The following is a 15,850-nucleotide window of genomic DNA, read 5'->3' as shown; positions in this document are numbered from 1 at the left end:
TAGAGTGGGATGGTGCTGGTTCACTTCGGCCGTCATTCTACCAGAACCCCGAAAACAAAACCATTTTGGAGTTGTCCGACCTGGGACAACTTCTTTTACCCCCAAACCCCTGGCGGCACAGTCTCACCCTGCCTTCCAGCCCTCCTCGCATATATCAGACCACAGACACTGAACTCTGCTCCAAGAAAATATGAATTTGCTGATAGCAGCGGTTTGGATTTATCTCTGATAAACCTGATGTGAGTGCGAGAGTGTCATTGCACTGCAATGACAGCGTCGGAGGATGGACAGCTCAGGAAGACATTTTCTTTTTTTTCCTAGGTGGGGGAAAAAGAGGGGAAAATCACAATATAGCCACACAATTCCCTCTCTGGGCAGAGCGAACATGCTTTTCTGATTAATTGACAGAGGAAGGGGCACCGGAGTTTGTTAGGCAGCCTGCTCATATTACTCTGTGCATCTTTAGATCCCGAAATGTGGCTTTTTTGTGGGCTCAAAAAGATGCCTCAAACAGGATAATCAGAGGCCCGAGCACTCCGTTGGCATTTGTTGAAGACTCCTCTTCAGGAGAAGAAAAGACGCTACATTTAGAATGAACGACATTAGGTTTCCTTGTGGGTTTCCCCCACCTTGTTTTGGGCGAGCAACCTCTTAATTGCTCCAGCAGTTGGATGGAAGAAACACATTTCCCTTCAAGAGGACATTTCCTGAAGGGCTGAAATATATTAATAACGCGTTGGACTCTTTAATGTGCTTAGAACAGCAGCGAATCTCTGCAATACCTACACATTTCCTGCCTTAAAATGCAAATTCAGAGAAATAATTAACCTTTGAGCATATTCAGTTATTCTTCTATATTATTTTATTTCTCCTCCTTTTATATATTTTTCTTCTAAATTTTTCTTTCCTTCTCCTCCTCGTCCCTCCCCATATATATATATATATATATATATATATATATATATATTTATATTTTTTTTCTCTCTTTTCAGTTTTTCCTTCTGTCTTTTTTTTCTTATTTCCCCCCAAAGGGGTGATCTCTCCCCACTGCTCGGCAGCCCCGCTCTGCTCCCGGCGCAGCTCCGCTCGTCTCCACTGCCCCAGGAGCAAACAGAGCCCGCAAAAAGGCACGGGACACTTTTCCTGCCAGTTCCGTATCTTAACGGGCACATCTCGGAGAGAGATAGGAACACACCGCCTTCCAGAGGGCTGTGCTAATCAGCGCGCCGGTTTAGATATAAAAGTTCAGGGCAAATAAAACGAATTAGTTTTATTAGCACGTTTAGGAGGCGGTCTAACGAAGGAATTCGGCTTTACTAGAGAATGTTTTCTCCTCCCCTTTTGTTATTTAAAAGCAATATATACCCGAGTGGTTCATCACGGGAGGGAAATAATGAATTGTTTCATCAGCGGTCATTTTCTCAGAGAAATGGGCTCCCTTCTATAAGCCCGATAAGAAGGGGTTATTTATATAAATATAAATAAATATATATATATATATATTTGGAAATACACATTTTCATAATAACACATGCATGAACAATAAAACGTGCTGTAAAAGAGAGGCGGCAGAGCCACCAGGTTATTGTTCGGCAGTGGGTTTCGGGAGGAAGAATCTGCCTCGGTCTCAGGCGCCTCTAACTCGTCTAAAACTTTCCCAGGAAAATGTGGCCACGGCTCCAGCGCGGGATTTCCAAGGACTTTGCTCATATTTCAGGCAAATGAAGGATTTTTGGGGAAGTTCTGCCAGTGAAGTAGACCTCAGGAAATATTTGGAAGTCAGTTTTTATATAGGCGGCTGGAGCTGGCGCAGGGAGTAACCTGGAGAACATGGATTTTGGTTTGTTAAGTGGAAAATATATATATTTAAATTGTTATTTAAAAAAGCAAACAACATCTAGCTTCTCGATTCAAGCACTACGTATAATTTTATGTTCAATTCGTGACTCGGATTTGTTTGCAGTGTGGTTGGCAAAATTTGGGGAAAGGGGAAATAATAGAGAATTGTAGACATAATAGAAAATTCGCTCAGTGTAAAAGTTTTTAAGGCGAGACTGAAAACAAAATCCCCGAAAGATAACATCGGTAGGCATTCCTCACGTCCATTTAAGCGGGGTTAACAGGCGGAGAAAAACCATTTTTCCCCCAGTTCCAGGACTTTACTCCGCCACAGGAGCTGCGTGGAACCCGCGATATATGTACTTCCCAAAAACGGTGCCTGTTTTTAAAATTAAAATAAAAACAAAACCAAAAATACCCAAACCAAAAAGAGGAAAGCACGGGGGTGCAGAATATTATTTTCCTGAAAAGGAAAATTCATCGACGGCCCAGGGTCTCCCCTCCCGCCAGCCCCGCGCATCCCCGGCAGCAGCCGGCTGTTCCCCGCGGCAGCGCAGCCCCGGCCCGCAGCACTCACAGCCCCGCCTCGTCCCGGGGAGCCCCAGCCCCGCTCCGGCCATCGCTGCAGCCCCGCCGCTGTCTCCCCCGGCCTCCCCGCCCAGCGCACCCGGGACGAGCCGCGGAGCGCCCCGAGCAGCAGCGCCGGGGGCTGGGAACGTTTCGGTGCTTTTGGGGAAAAAAAAAAATTAAATATATATATATATATATATATATATATATATATACATACATACACATAACAAAATTATAAAATGAGGTAACCCCTCTGGAATTGCCTTTTCCAGCGCATTTGTCAGAGCTGACGAAGCGCAGAGGTCCCGAATGAATTTATACACGGTATAAAGATGTCACGGATTGCGCGGAGCGGAGCGGGCAGCGCGGGCCGGGAGGCGAGGGGCGCTGAGGGGCCGCACGGCCCGGCCCGGCTTTGTCTCGCAGTCCCGGAACGCTCCCGGAGAGCCCCGCGGAGCCGAGGGGAGCCCGGGGGCAGCACGGCCCGGCGGCCGGAGGGACGGGCACGGCACGCGTGGGGAACTCACCGGGCGGTGGCGGGGTGCCGGGCCCGGCGGGCGCTGTGCGAGCCCCGGCCGCCGCTCCAGGCTTTTCTTGGGAGATTTCCCCGTCTCCTCCTGACGTCAGCCCCGTCCCAGGGTGCCGCAGACGGGGGAGGGCCGGGGCCAGCGCCGCCCGCACCGGGAGAGCGGCGGCGCCGGCCGCCCCGCATCTCCGTCCGGCCGCCGAAGGCATCCCCGAGCCCGGCCCCCGAGTCCCGCCGCTCCCGCCCGGCCGAGCCTCTCTCGGGGGGCGGCTTCGTGCTCCTGCCTACACCGCCCCTGCCCCCTTCATTTCCTCCCGGCTGGGGCTTTTGGCCGAGGGGACAGGGACAAGGAATGGCCTCTTCTTTTACTTCTTTCCTCCCCACTCCTCCCCCCCAGCCGACGTGCTCTCTTGTTTCAGGACCTCGGTGTGGAACCGGGAGCACAGCGCTGAGCACCTGGGGAAGGCTGCGGGCAGCAGCCGGGGCTGCCCGGGCCGGAGGATGCAGGGCTCCAGGAGATGCTTGCCCGGTGGTACCGACACACTGAGCTCACTGCTCCTTCCCTCGGCCCGCTTTCATTTTCCGGGGATGCTTCTGGAGTTCCAGACACTGCGCTTCTCATACCTACACCCAGGAAATTTGCTTCTCAAGAGAAAAACATAGAAGTCATGCAGTGACCAAGCAAACGGCGGTGGGGGTGTGCCTAGGGCTTTCCTAAGCAGAGCAGGTCACACACTGGTATACACACAGGGTATAACTGTAGCTGAAGACTAAGGACAACGAATATGGAATGGATCAGAAAGATAAATAGCATAAAATCACAAACAGTCCAGTCCCACACTTGCCATTTGTTATAGAGAGAAGAAGTAAATGGGATTCACATGTCGAGCATTAGCTGGTTGTTACTCTGTAAGATAATATTAACTTCAGTGCTTGCTGGTTTACTCCAGTTTTCCAAAGGCAGTTCCAGGAGGCACCCAGCCTGTAATTTAGGATGGCACATACTGTGTGAAAGAGGCTTTGGCACTGGGGCCTACCAGCACATCAAGGTGATATTAACATAATAAAACTTTTGGAGAGGGAGTAGGAGCTCATAAATTAATGCATTCTACTGTTTTAATGCTGGGAGCTAACAATGTGTTTCCTGTTCAGCTGATCATCCCCTCTGCAGCCTAACAGCTGTTTTAAAGGTGCTGTGAAACTGAAGAGGGAAGATGATTGTCTTTAAATCAATGTTTAATGATGTGTTATTAGGAGAAAAGTCTTCCTCCAGCAGATGTTTACATGTTGAGGATGGAGGGGAGCTTCCCAGGCTGCCTGCTTGCCTGCCTGCCTGCCTGAGAAGCTCGGGAGACACCCTGTGTCCTACCAGCCTTGCAGATGGCCCAGCACAGGGACACAGCTCACTCAGCACCAGGAGAGGCTTTGCCCAGGTTTGTGGGTGGGTGCTAAAGAAATTCTTCAGGGACGTTGGACTAGAGGACCTCCAGTGGTTCACTCCTACTGTACCCAGCCTGGGATTCTGATTCTGTGAAAGTTTGCAAGTAATTTGAGTCATGACTATGAGCAGGTGAATACAGCAAATACTGAGAGCATCCTGCCTATGTTCAGCCCGGGTTGTGGCTGTCAAGATTCTTCCTCCATGAAGATCGGATATGGATGCTGGAATATCCCTCAGCTCAGGAGCCTCCTTCTGGAGGGACAAGCTCAGAGTGAACCCCCTTTTGGAGGGGATCAAAAGACCTCTGGAGAAGCAAACAACTGGTCAGAGACCACCCAGCAGTGGGGCTGACTTGTGGCCTCTGGGCTGCAAGAGCAGATTGCATACAGATTCTGCCACTCCTAGTCTGGGAGACAGTCCTTGCTGGATGTGTATTATGGGTTGGGAGCCCGACTGAGCTCAGCAGCCACATAGGTCAGTTGGACTGAGACATTTCTGAACACTAACAGCATGAACAGCAAGCTTCAGGTAATAAAAAAAAAGGTGTAAGATTTGAGGCAAGATGTAGGAGTGAACTGAGAAATAGAAGGTATGAGTATAAGCAAATGCCTAAATTATGTTATTTCCTTCATGGTTGATTCAGAGGTGGATTAATTAGTCTCAGTGTCTGCTTTTCTCAGCTTCCAGAATCAAAGATGGTCATTGGAAAGCTTCTCCCTCTGAGAAGACATCAGGAGAATCAAGGGGTGTCAGTAACATACCAGAGCTCGTGCCCAAAAGACAATGAGGAGTGTCCAGTGCTGCAGGGGGTTGGGAGGGAAGGGCACCTCATCACCAGGTGACCCTCCCAATGCCAACCAAACCAGCATCAAATCACCTCCTAGCCAAGCCAGTTTCCAAAAGTATTTCCACAGCCAGGATGGTATTCTATGTGATGGTGGCACAGATTGTTCCTACACAAACAGTAGAACCCTCTGCAGTTTCCTTTTTAAACCATCACAAACGTTCATTAAAAGAATGTCTCTCCATATTTCCAAATATAGTGAAGAAATGACTCTCCAAGCTCACCCATTCCTTTATTTGCAGCCTTCCCTGTTAGTCCATCCTTGGAATAGTGTCTAAAAGGCCATATTGCTTCTCTGGGAGAAACTGGGATGTTTGGAACATTACTGGATTGTAACATTTCTAAACTTCCCAGAAGAGGCAAACTGTAAAGGAATAAGCTTCTTTCTGTGCACGCACATTTGTTTCAGAGCCAAATGGAAAGGAGAGCTCAGAAAAAGAAATGACAAATTGTTTGGAAAATATTGTCCTTCCCAAGACAGACCTAACCATATGGGGGGAAGGGAGTCAATAATGAATTTTTCCCTCTATATATGAGTCCAACAGCCCTCCCATTCACTCCGCTGGGAGCTTGGTGTGAGTCAGGCCTGCAAGATCATCCATTCAGGGCAATATTTCCAGAACTTCAGTCCCCTCCCTGCTTCACTCTTATTCCCCACTGAAAGAAATCTACATCTCAGATTTTTGGGAAGAGCAGCGGGATGAGACCCAGTGCTGTCCCTGTTTCCCCCTAACCTCATCCACAGCCTGACATTGCTGATGGAAAAGGTGTCCGTCATGAAGGAAAAGCAGAGCAGCTCTGTCACTTAAAAAATAAGTCCATGAGTTTATGCGAGGAAAATTAAGTATGAGGACTGGGAGAAGTCCTTTTTCCAGCCCTGCCCAGTCTCCTGGTGTGATTCCAGCAAGTTGTATGAGGTTTATGTGCCTGCAACCAACTATGCTGACCTCCCGCCAGGACGTGGGCAGGTTAAGGCAGGAAAAGGTGTTGGACAAATAGAAGAAGCTATACAAGAGCAGAGTTTATTGGCATTTTGATCATGCTTATGAAAGGCTCTTGCAGCTGCACTGGATCAATAATGCTAGACTCAAATCCTTTGTGGAAAAAATGAGGTGTGCATCACTGTCTTGTGGTTAGCTGGAAACAGAGAAAGCACTTCTTGTGGCAAGGAAATCCCTTCACTCCTTTTAAATCACTGAATTCATCATCACTGCCATATTTGAGAAGTTAACACACGTGATATTTATGCACCCCCAACTACTAATAGTGACAGTTATGCAACAACAACAACTACAACAACAACAAGCAGCAGCAATTGTGTACGCCATCAATTAGCAGCAGCCAGAGCCTTGAGAGATGTTGGAAAAGAAGTTTCTTTTGTGTGTGTGGTTTGTGTTTATTCCCTGGTGACATGCTGCTAACAAGCTGCAAACCGAGGATCACCCACAACAAACAGAAACAAACAAAGTTTTGTAGAGGGTGGTAATACTTAGCTTAATTCTCTTTAAAAATAATTATAGCCCTGTTTGTGACAACTGGAAAGGCCACATTTACTCCAATAAAACTGCTTGTTATTCTTCAGGATGACATCTGGAGATGTTTCCTTATACAATGTAGATGTTAACGGGAGTAGATCTCAGTCAATGAAATATTGATGTATTTCTCATCTTTGCACTTGCAGGATTTTCTATTCTGCACCTTGTGGTCAGTTGTTTACTTGCCAGTGAAATCGCAACGTTTAACAATGTTCCAGAGATCTGTCACAGGACTGACTGCCAAAGAACAGAGTCTTGGGATTTGGGCATTAGGGAAAAGTTACTTAAGGTCTAGACATCGATCCAAATATTCCTGCTGCAATCTATTCCATGCATTATGGATTTTGGAGAAGGTGATAAATGCCCATATACCTTCAAATTAACCCAGATGCCTCCTGTGCTCTCACAAGGTGTTTGTTGCCTTTGTTACCTCTGACTCCAAATACTGTGCTGTGCTTATTATGCACCTGTGCTTTGACAGCACAGCAGAGTCTCAGCTCATTCATGGTCTGAATGCCACACTGGATCTGAATGTGCCCTGTATTAGACCCTGGCATCTACTCAAAGCAGCTTCTTAGATCTTGTCAGGAAAGACACCAAACCCATATAGATATAATATAGATACTCAAGCCTACCTTCAGTTGAGATTCATTTAGCTTTGGTTGTAACAGGGTCCAAGTTTATACTCACAGGTAAATTAATTCCTGAAGAGATGCTGAGGGCAGAGATGTGCACTACACATATCTGTCACGGGGTATGTACTTTATTCCTCCTTCCCCAGAGATTGGCTTTGGGCCAAGGTGAGAAGAAGGAGAGGGGACTTTGCCCCAGCCAGTCTTGATTCCTGAAATTAAAGAGTGGAACAAGACTTTCTTAGAGCCAGGACCAACCTCCTCCCCTGCCCCATGGGACCTTCTCTGTCTTATATTATTATTGCTGCATCTATTAAGATTAATGACTTCCAAGGCTGTTCTAAAACTATTTAAGTGCCTGATGATCCATCTGAAACTCATCTCCAGTCTCTGCACAGGTCCCAAACATTAATCTTTATAGGTAACTATGCTGGCTTGTGGGTGGAAATGAGGTAAATGCACATTATTTGGCAGGACTTATATATGGGATAGAGCTCTCTGGCAGCAGACATGGGGCCTCATACAAATGAAAACTGATGGCTTAATATTTTGCTACATTTTGTCCTCCAAGAGTTATTGCCTTCTAATTGCAGGGATGGATTGAACTGTAGAGTGTTCTTCTTCTGGGAGAGGCAGCCATGTGTTAGCCCTGAGCTGTCACCCAGGGACCAGGGGCCAGGAGAATCCCCTGCTGTTCTCACTTCTTGCCCTGGCTGTGCTCAGCACCAGCACATCCCACCACAGGTGTCTGAAGATGGGGTTAAACACAGGCTGGAGTTACACTAGAGACAACATTTCTGAGGGAATTTGCACTTTCTGTGTGGTTCCAGGGAGGATGCAACCAACTGCACTAATTTCTAAATATGCATCTCATTATTCACAGACCTACCATATGTAGCTGTATTTAGATGATTTTTAATTGCCAAAACCTCTCACCAGGGTCTCCTAAATTCAGTGAGCAGAAAGGAGAGGTGACTTCCAGAGGGAGCCTGAGAGCATCCAGCGGAGCTAATGTGAAAAAAACACCATTTTTTTATGTCTTTGTGTATTTTACAGCAGAACAAGGCACAAAGGTGAGGATGGTCAAGGTGGATTTGGAAACTGCACAAGAAAAGACTTGCTGGATCTTGTTACATTCAAAATCCTTGAATCTCAGGAGCTTCCTCAAACAACTGTCCTTTGCACTCATGGTGCTACTCCTGCCATCCCATCCTGGCTGTCCTCGTGCTCCAGAGAACACCATCCTGCCAAAGAACACAGAATCATGGAATCATGGAATGGTTTGGGTTGGAAGGGACCTTAAAGCCCATCTGATTTCAAGTTCGGGTGCAAATATTTGCTGCTTAGAAAGCAGATGAATCATCCATGTCTGTAGGTTAAAAACACATTTAGTGTTTTTGCTCTCCTGAGGAGGACATTTATAGAAGAAGACTAACCTGGAACTCTCTCAGTGACTGGGCTGACCACAGCATAATTACCAAAACTAGGTGTAAGGTTAAAATGAAACACCTGCATGGAAAATATTTGCAGAAGAGAAGTCCTTGTTTGCCTGGGAGCAAGAGAATGAAAGGCATTCATCCAGCTCAGTGAAATACTGTGGGATCTATGGGTGGGAAGTGCTAAGTATTGCAATTATTATTTACTATATATTAATATTTGTTATTCAGGAGGATTTGTGTATGGAGGGAACTTGGAAGATCTGGTCTGGCTCTGTGTGTGCTGCAGCTCTCAAGGGATTTTTTAGTGTCTACCACAATTATAGATGAGGATTGAGTGAAACCTTGTGGTTTTGCTCTACAAAATATTAAATTCAGTAACTGCCCAAGTTTTCAGGAAAAAAAATCAGAAAGTATTTGAATGATATTTCAATGCTATGGCTGGAGTGAAATATTTTTAAAAAGGGTCACATGTGGCTACTGGGGAGAAGTATTGGCTTAGGCTCCTGGTCATAAAATCAAGCACTGCAGATGAAGGCATCAGGTACTTCAATTGCCCTGTTTCCCCCAACCTGCAGAGAAAATCCTCCTGCATGTCCTGGTTGCAGAGGTATTTTTGCCTCTGTGTTGCTCACAGTGGTTGGTATTTCATGTGAAGTTGTACCTGGCTGCAGATTTTCTTGCTTCACCTTTTTGGTACCTGCAAAAGAGAAAAGCAGAACACTTTCCTATGAACTTGGGGAAGCTGGATTTTCATGTTTTGAAAGATGACACATCTTTCTTGGTGAACTGCAAAAATTGCCAAAAAACATTTAAGGTGTGTTTGTACAGTTGCTTACTGTACCTCTTTGGATTAGTGAGTACATTTAGATGTTTAGCTTTAAAAACCAGAGTTTATTCCTCTTCATTCTTAAGTAAACACTGGAAGTTCAGATCCTCCAGGCCGGATAAGAGCTCTGGTTCATCAAGTCTGGCATTGTGCCTCTGGCAGTGACTCACATCTGATAGTGGGAGAAGCTGCTGCCGTGAGCGCAGTGGGATGGGGGATGAGGGATGGATATGGGCTGGATGCAGGGACCAGCTGGGTACTGCATCCTCCAATCCTGCCCCTCCTGGGCAGCAAACCCAGGCTGGGTTTCACATTGTTACTTCTTCATCAGTTTTAAAACACTATGAAATATTAGATATGCTTCTTCATGAGGGCCTCATTGACTTCATCAGCAGTGCCTGCAGAACTGCTGCTGTCTTTTGGCCTTGACCAAAACTCTGCCAGGAGAAGCCTCCAGTTGTTTCTGTTCTTGCTCTACCTGATGTGCTGGGGTCCTTGGTCATGGCTCACTCACACAGAAATTGCTGTTGCTAAAGCTTGCAGGTGAGAAAAGAATTCCACAGGTTCACTTCAGTGTTTCTAAGCGCTCCCCCCAGTGCTACAGTGTGTCTGAGCTCAGCTGCGGTTTGGTTTCTTTAAACTTCAACCCTTATGTGACATATAATAACTCTAAACTGCATTACAAGCCAAGATTACAAGGTATAACACGAGGTGAAACAGTATATGGGAAATAAGGATGCATGAAAGATTTTGTACAAAGGAAGTAACCTACTGTACATAAACTGGGTAGTTGCTCAGGGCAAACCTTTAGGATTTGATGAATTATTATCACTGAGATCCAGTGTTAAAGAGTGTTTATTTATTCTAGCTCCTTAGTCCTACTCCTCCTCCCACCATGTCCCAGCCTTGGGGCTCTGAAAAACTCAGAAATCCCACTTCTCCCTGACTGCCTCATCACCCATGCTCAGCATCTGGGATCTCCATTTAATGCTGGAGCTCATGCCTGTGCTGCTCTCCTGCTGTCCACTGTAAATAAACAGGAAAAACATGGTATGACTGAAGCTTTAACTCACCTCCTCAGAAAACTTGTGTCTCTGTCCCCTCATTCCCTGTCCCAGCCCTGTCACCCCACTGGCACTGCTGAGGCTGAGGAATTGTACCTGATGCTTTTCTCAAGAGCTATGAAAGGTGATATTGTTCTAGTTCTGTCACCAAACACTGCTGCTGAGCATTTCCAGCCCCCTAATTACAAATGTAAATGCAGAGAGTCAGATCTCTTTGGATGGCTTTTCTGTGCTGCCTTCCTCTTGTTTGGGTGACTGACTCTTCCTCATTAAGGTCTGAATAGAAACCCTCCCATGAGAATGACTGGAAATCCTGTTTTCTGGACAAGTACAGATTTTGTGGGGTACAGGAACTTCTGAGATTTGACTGAAAGAGTAATTTGATGCTGTCAGTCCAGATCTGTCACATGACAAGGCAGAACAAGGAATTTTGCTGCAACATTCCCTATTTTCCAGCAATTCATTTGGGTAATTTGTTTTACTTTTATACATTTCATGTTATATAACTTCAAACTGAAAATCAATGCAAAATAAACCAGCTCCACTTTTCTTTTTCTTTTTCTTTTTCTTTTTCTTTTTCTTTTTCTTTTTCTTTTTCTTTTTCTTTTTCTTTTTCTTTTTCTTTTTCTTTTTCTTTTTCTTTTTCTTTTTCTTTTTCTTTTTCTTTTTCTTTTTCTTTTTCTTTTTCTTTTTCTTTTTCTTTTTCTATGTTTTTTTTAAGTGCAGGTTGTATTTGTTTTGGTTGGAATTTGGGAGAAGTGACTGTGCCCTAGAGGCAAGAGGTGTGACCGGCAGGGCAGGGTGCATCCCTAATCCCCTGACTGCAGTGACACTCCTGGCTGGGCTGGGAGCCTCTTTGTCTCTGACAAAAGGAGCATCACGTTCAAAGCATGTATTACTTGATAAAGTATTCCTCCTGTAGAGATAGAGAGGAAATAACCTTGGAGGCAAGAGACAAAAATTACATTATCCATTATGCCTGGCAGAACATAGCCCAGGCTTTAGTCATGGGTAGTCATAATCTAAACTGCTGTCCTCCCATGTCTTCCCTGGAAGGATTATTCAGCAACCCAACAAATTTCATCATTGGGAAATCTTTCCTTTCCTAATCTCATCCCATTACTCTTAAATATGCCCTCTATACAACTGCAGATAATTTATCTCCCTCCTTGATGTTTACAACCTCCAGATACTTTTAGGCTCCTATCATGTCCCCTTTGCTATCCCCCAGCTGAGTGAGATGTATTTGCTCTGCTTTCCTCTCCTTAGAGCTCAGCCTGCGCTATCACAGCTGCATTGATCACAAATGCTATCACCACGGTCCTCTGCTTTCCTCCAAACCTCTTTCCAGCCTCTTGCCTGCCCGTGTTCTGCCATGAGGGTCTCTGCTTGGAGTGCTTTTCACAGAGCTGGATCAGAAGGCTGTCCCTGTGGTGTGTCCCTGTGTCCTGCAGGACACACACCGGTCCCCATCATCTGGCTGGGCTGTCATCGGTTCTCCTTTCCCATCTCCTGCATCTTCTTAGACCCAGCAATGATTCTGACTGGATTTGCCTTTCTTCTCCCAGAACTTTCCCCAGCTCCTCTCCATCCCAGGGAAAAGAGAGACGGGAGCCGCTTCTTCCCTCTTCCCTGGGCAGCAGGACTTGCTGAGTTACTGCAGAGATACCATCGTGCTGTTTCATTTTCTTGAGTATCTTTCCAGCCAGGGAAGTTAAACCCCAGCGGCTGTTTTGGGGGTTACTGATGTCAAAGCTGTCGGGGGGGCAGAGTGCCGGGATGTGTGCAGCTGGAGAAGCGCTGCCCACAGGCGCTCCCCGGAGCCTCCCCGCAGCTTGAGGGATGCTGTGAGGGTCGGTGTCCCCCTTTGCAGCACTCCCATCACCCATCGGCAGCCGTGAAACCCGAAACGCCTCCTCGCAGCCCAGGGCAGGCTGTTAATTCCTCGCAGTGTAAATTCGCACTCGGAGCTGTTTGCTGACAGCGGGCCGGTGCGGGACGCCTGGCCGCTACAAATGAGAGCTCTGAGTGGCAGCTCTCGCAGGGATGCTGCTCCCTTCTCCTGACACGCTGGGCTGCCTCAGGCTACAGGCTCTTGATCATCGTGGCATGTTCCCCTCGGTGTCCCACAGTTAATTATTTCTGTGTTGGGTTGCAGCTATCATCTTCCCCTGACCAGCAGTGCCTGCAGCAATGACAAGAGCAAGAGCCAGCAGCTGACGGGGAGCCCTGCGTGGTGGTGGTGGGGCAGCTGGCTCCATGGAAGCCCCTTCCCTCCAGGATTGCTGTGCCAATGCTGGACTGGAAGTCTCAGTAGCAGGATTTTTGCCTTCCTTCTTCTTCAGCAGGTGAGGAGGATCCAGATGCACCTCACCAGCTGGTAGGAAAGACATGCTGGAGCAGGCAAATGCTCAAAGGCAAGGTCACATCTTGTGTAGCCTATGGATGATGATCTCTGCCCTCCAGAAAGTGTCTCTGGAGGTCAGATTCTTGTGTCTTGCATGAAGGCAGTAGGGAGCTGGGCTGGGAGGGGACACTGAGCCCTGGCTCAGAGCAGCAGCAGCCAGGTCTCACTCACAATCACCCTGGTCATGATGGCAGGACATGACCTTTCTCCTGAAGGCACAAACCAGCAAGATCAGATCGGGTTGGAGCCCTCTGGTCCAATAAAACCAGCCTGGGAGGACTCAGTGCAAACCACCACTTGCACATGCTTATGTGTGGCTAATGCCTGTGGTCACTGTGCTGGAGAGCAGCTCCCTCGGGCAGAATCCATTCTGTCTGCCGGGATCTCCTCTTGAGGTGGGTGGTTACAAACACATTTGAAGGGGACCAGGCAACATCCCCTCCATCACAGCTGCCCCCTCTCGTTTATGTGGCAGTGACACTGCCCCTTGCATTTCACATCTGTGTGAACCCCAGACAAGGTGTGTCCTTGGAAAACCCCATCTCACAGCTTCCCATTGCTAACCCCTCCAGCGAGGGCAGGAGCTCCCGGCAAGCCTGTTCATGCTGAAGCACCCAGCAAGGGCTGTGCATCACCAGCTGTCACTGTCACACAGGGAGAGGGCAGTGCCAGGGGCACCAGGCAGGCACAGCTCCACAGACTTGCTCTTGCATGGTGTGGAAGAGGAAGCTCACAGCATCTCACCCTCCTGTCACACAGCTCAGCCCCACGGACACAGCCTGCCACACACTGCAGGCAGGTCTGCTCTCAGGCCAGAAAGCATTTGCCCTTCAAAATATGCTTTGAATAGCACGAAACTGGCACCTCCTTTTAATTATGAAGTTTGGGAGTTATATTGACCGTGTGAGTCATGCTGCCCTGTGCTTTGGGAAGGCTGTTGCCCGTGTTACACACACACAGGCAAACACAGGTGGGAAGGACGGCTGTCACACTTACCTTTTCCTCATTTTAGCAAATTAAGATCATTAAGAATACAGACAAGTTAATTGAGAGTGATTTGGGAAGTGTAACTTTGTATATGTCTATCTGAATTTGCTGCAAGGCTGTGTATTTTAACAACCATCATGCTGTCACTTCTCTGTTTGGTTATTTCAGCTTTATAGTTTGCAAATCAGCAGCTATTGACAGCCCTTAATTCTCTCTGTTTTATGTATCTGGATCTGACTAAATTTGAGACTTAATTTACGCTTTTGTCTTTGTCAGGGAAGTATTTCTATTAATTGTGGGTAATTTTATTGACATCAGGCAGTTTTGTACAGAAATTATTTAACATTGCATTTGTGCTATTTTTTCCCAAAGGTTTTGCTTAGCTGCATGTTTGTACAGCAGAATACTTCCTGCTTTTTTTCCTTATACCCATTCTTTCAATGAATACCATTTCACTGTGATCTGACAAGCTCATACTGCTCCAGTGCAACAACTTGCCCATACATATTGTGGTGCTGTATTAAAGAGCTCCCTCATTATTTCGGTGCAATGTGTATCTCCAGCATTTGTCAAGGCTTGTTTGATTCAAACGTGTTTGTCTTATCAGGAGGGAAAAAAACCAACCAACCCTTTAGAACTGTCAATGGGGACAATTAATAACATTAAAAAAACAAAAAGAATAATAGCACACCATGAGGAATGCCTTGCTGTTACAGCACCAATGAGGAAGTAAGGATACTGGAGCCAGTCTGGAAATGAGCTCTGTGTTTGTTCCAGGCTGACTGCCTGCCCCAAACAGGAAGAGCCACATAAGAAGATGGGCAAGGGCTGGAAGCACCAGGGATGTGAAAGCTCTTGGGTGCCCTCCCTTGGGGACCAGCACTGGTCCAGGCAGGACTAAGGTCACCCCTGTCCAAGGATGTGGATGGCTGAGAAGTGTGGACTTCTCCTTAGTGCCATTTCTATATAATGGAATTATTTCATGAGTCGTTTGTCAGGAAAACTTAAAGTCCCAGTGAAAAATCTCAAGTGGTATTAAAACGTCCTCAAGTGGCACCACCTGCGTGACTACTTAGAAGATGTAAATTAATAATTTAATAGTTGTAGTATTCCTTATTATAAACTCACATTTTTAGCCAAAAGTAGCTAAAAAACTGAACTTCATGCTTGTTGACCATTTTGTTTTCATGCTGACAGATGGATCAGAGACAAGAATTTCAAGGCTTTTACCTATGAGGCTCGACTCTTATCTCTTGTACTAATTTTGTATTGACATAGTCTCATTCCCAGCACAGATGCTGTAGAAATGACACAGGTGTCAATTTTGCTCCAGAAGACTTCCATGGAGCTCTGGTAAGTTGAGGAGGATGTGTCAATCTTCTGTGGTGGTTTTACACCTGCAAAGCCCCCAGATTCAGTTGCTTTCCAGGGTGAGTGTGTGGACTGTCACATCTTGCCTTTTCTTTGCCTCAGGAGCCCATCAATAAAATGGATGTCACTGTATCCCATTTCAAAATGCTCTGTGGTAGCTGTTGTAAGTGTTGTTGGTAGCTGTCAGGAGTAGTTCCAGGCATCTCTTATACTACATTAATTTTGTTATCAGAGAGTAAAATGACACAGTTTTTATTTCTCAGGATATACTTTAATTTCTTATTGTTTTATTCAAACCCCTGCCATGACCCAAATCTGATCTGTCCTAGTGAACAGGACCAGTTCTAATGTCAGAGGATTCAAATG

This window comes from Cyanistes caeruleus, chromosome 15, assembly GCF_971803275.1.
Source record: "Cyanistes caeruleus chromosome 15, bCyaCae1.hap1.1, whole genome shotgun sequence".
In the NCBI taxonomy this organism is placed as follows: Eukaryota; Metazoa; Chordata; class Aves; order Passeriformes; family Paridae; genus Cyanistes; species Cyanistes caeruleus.
Note: the sequence above shows the minus strand (reverse complement) of the source record.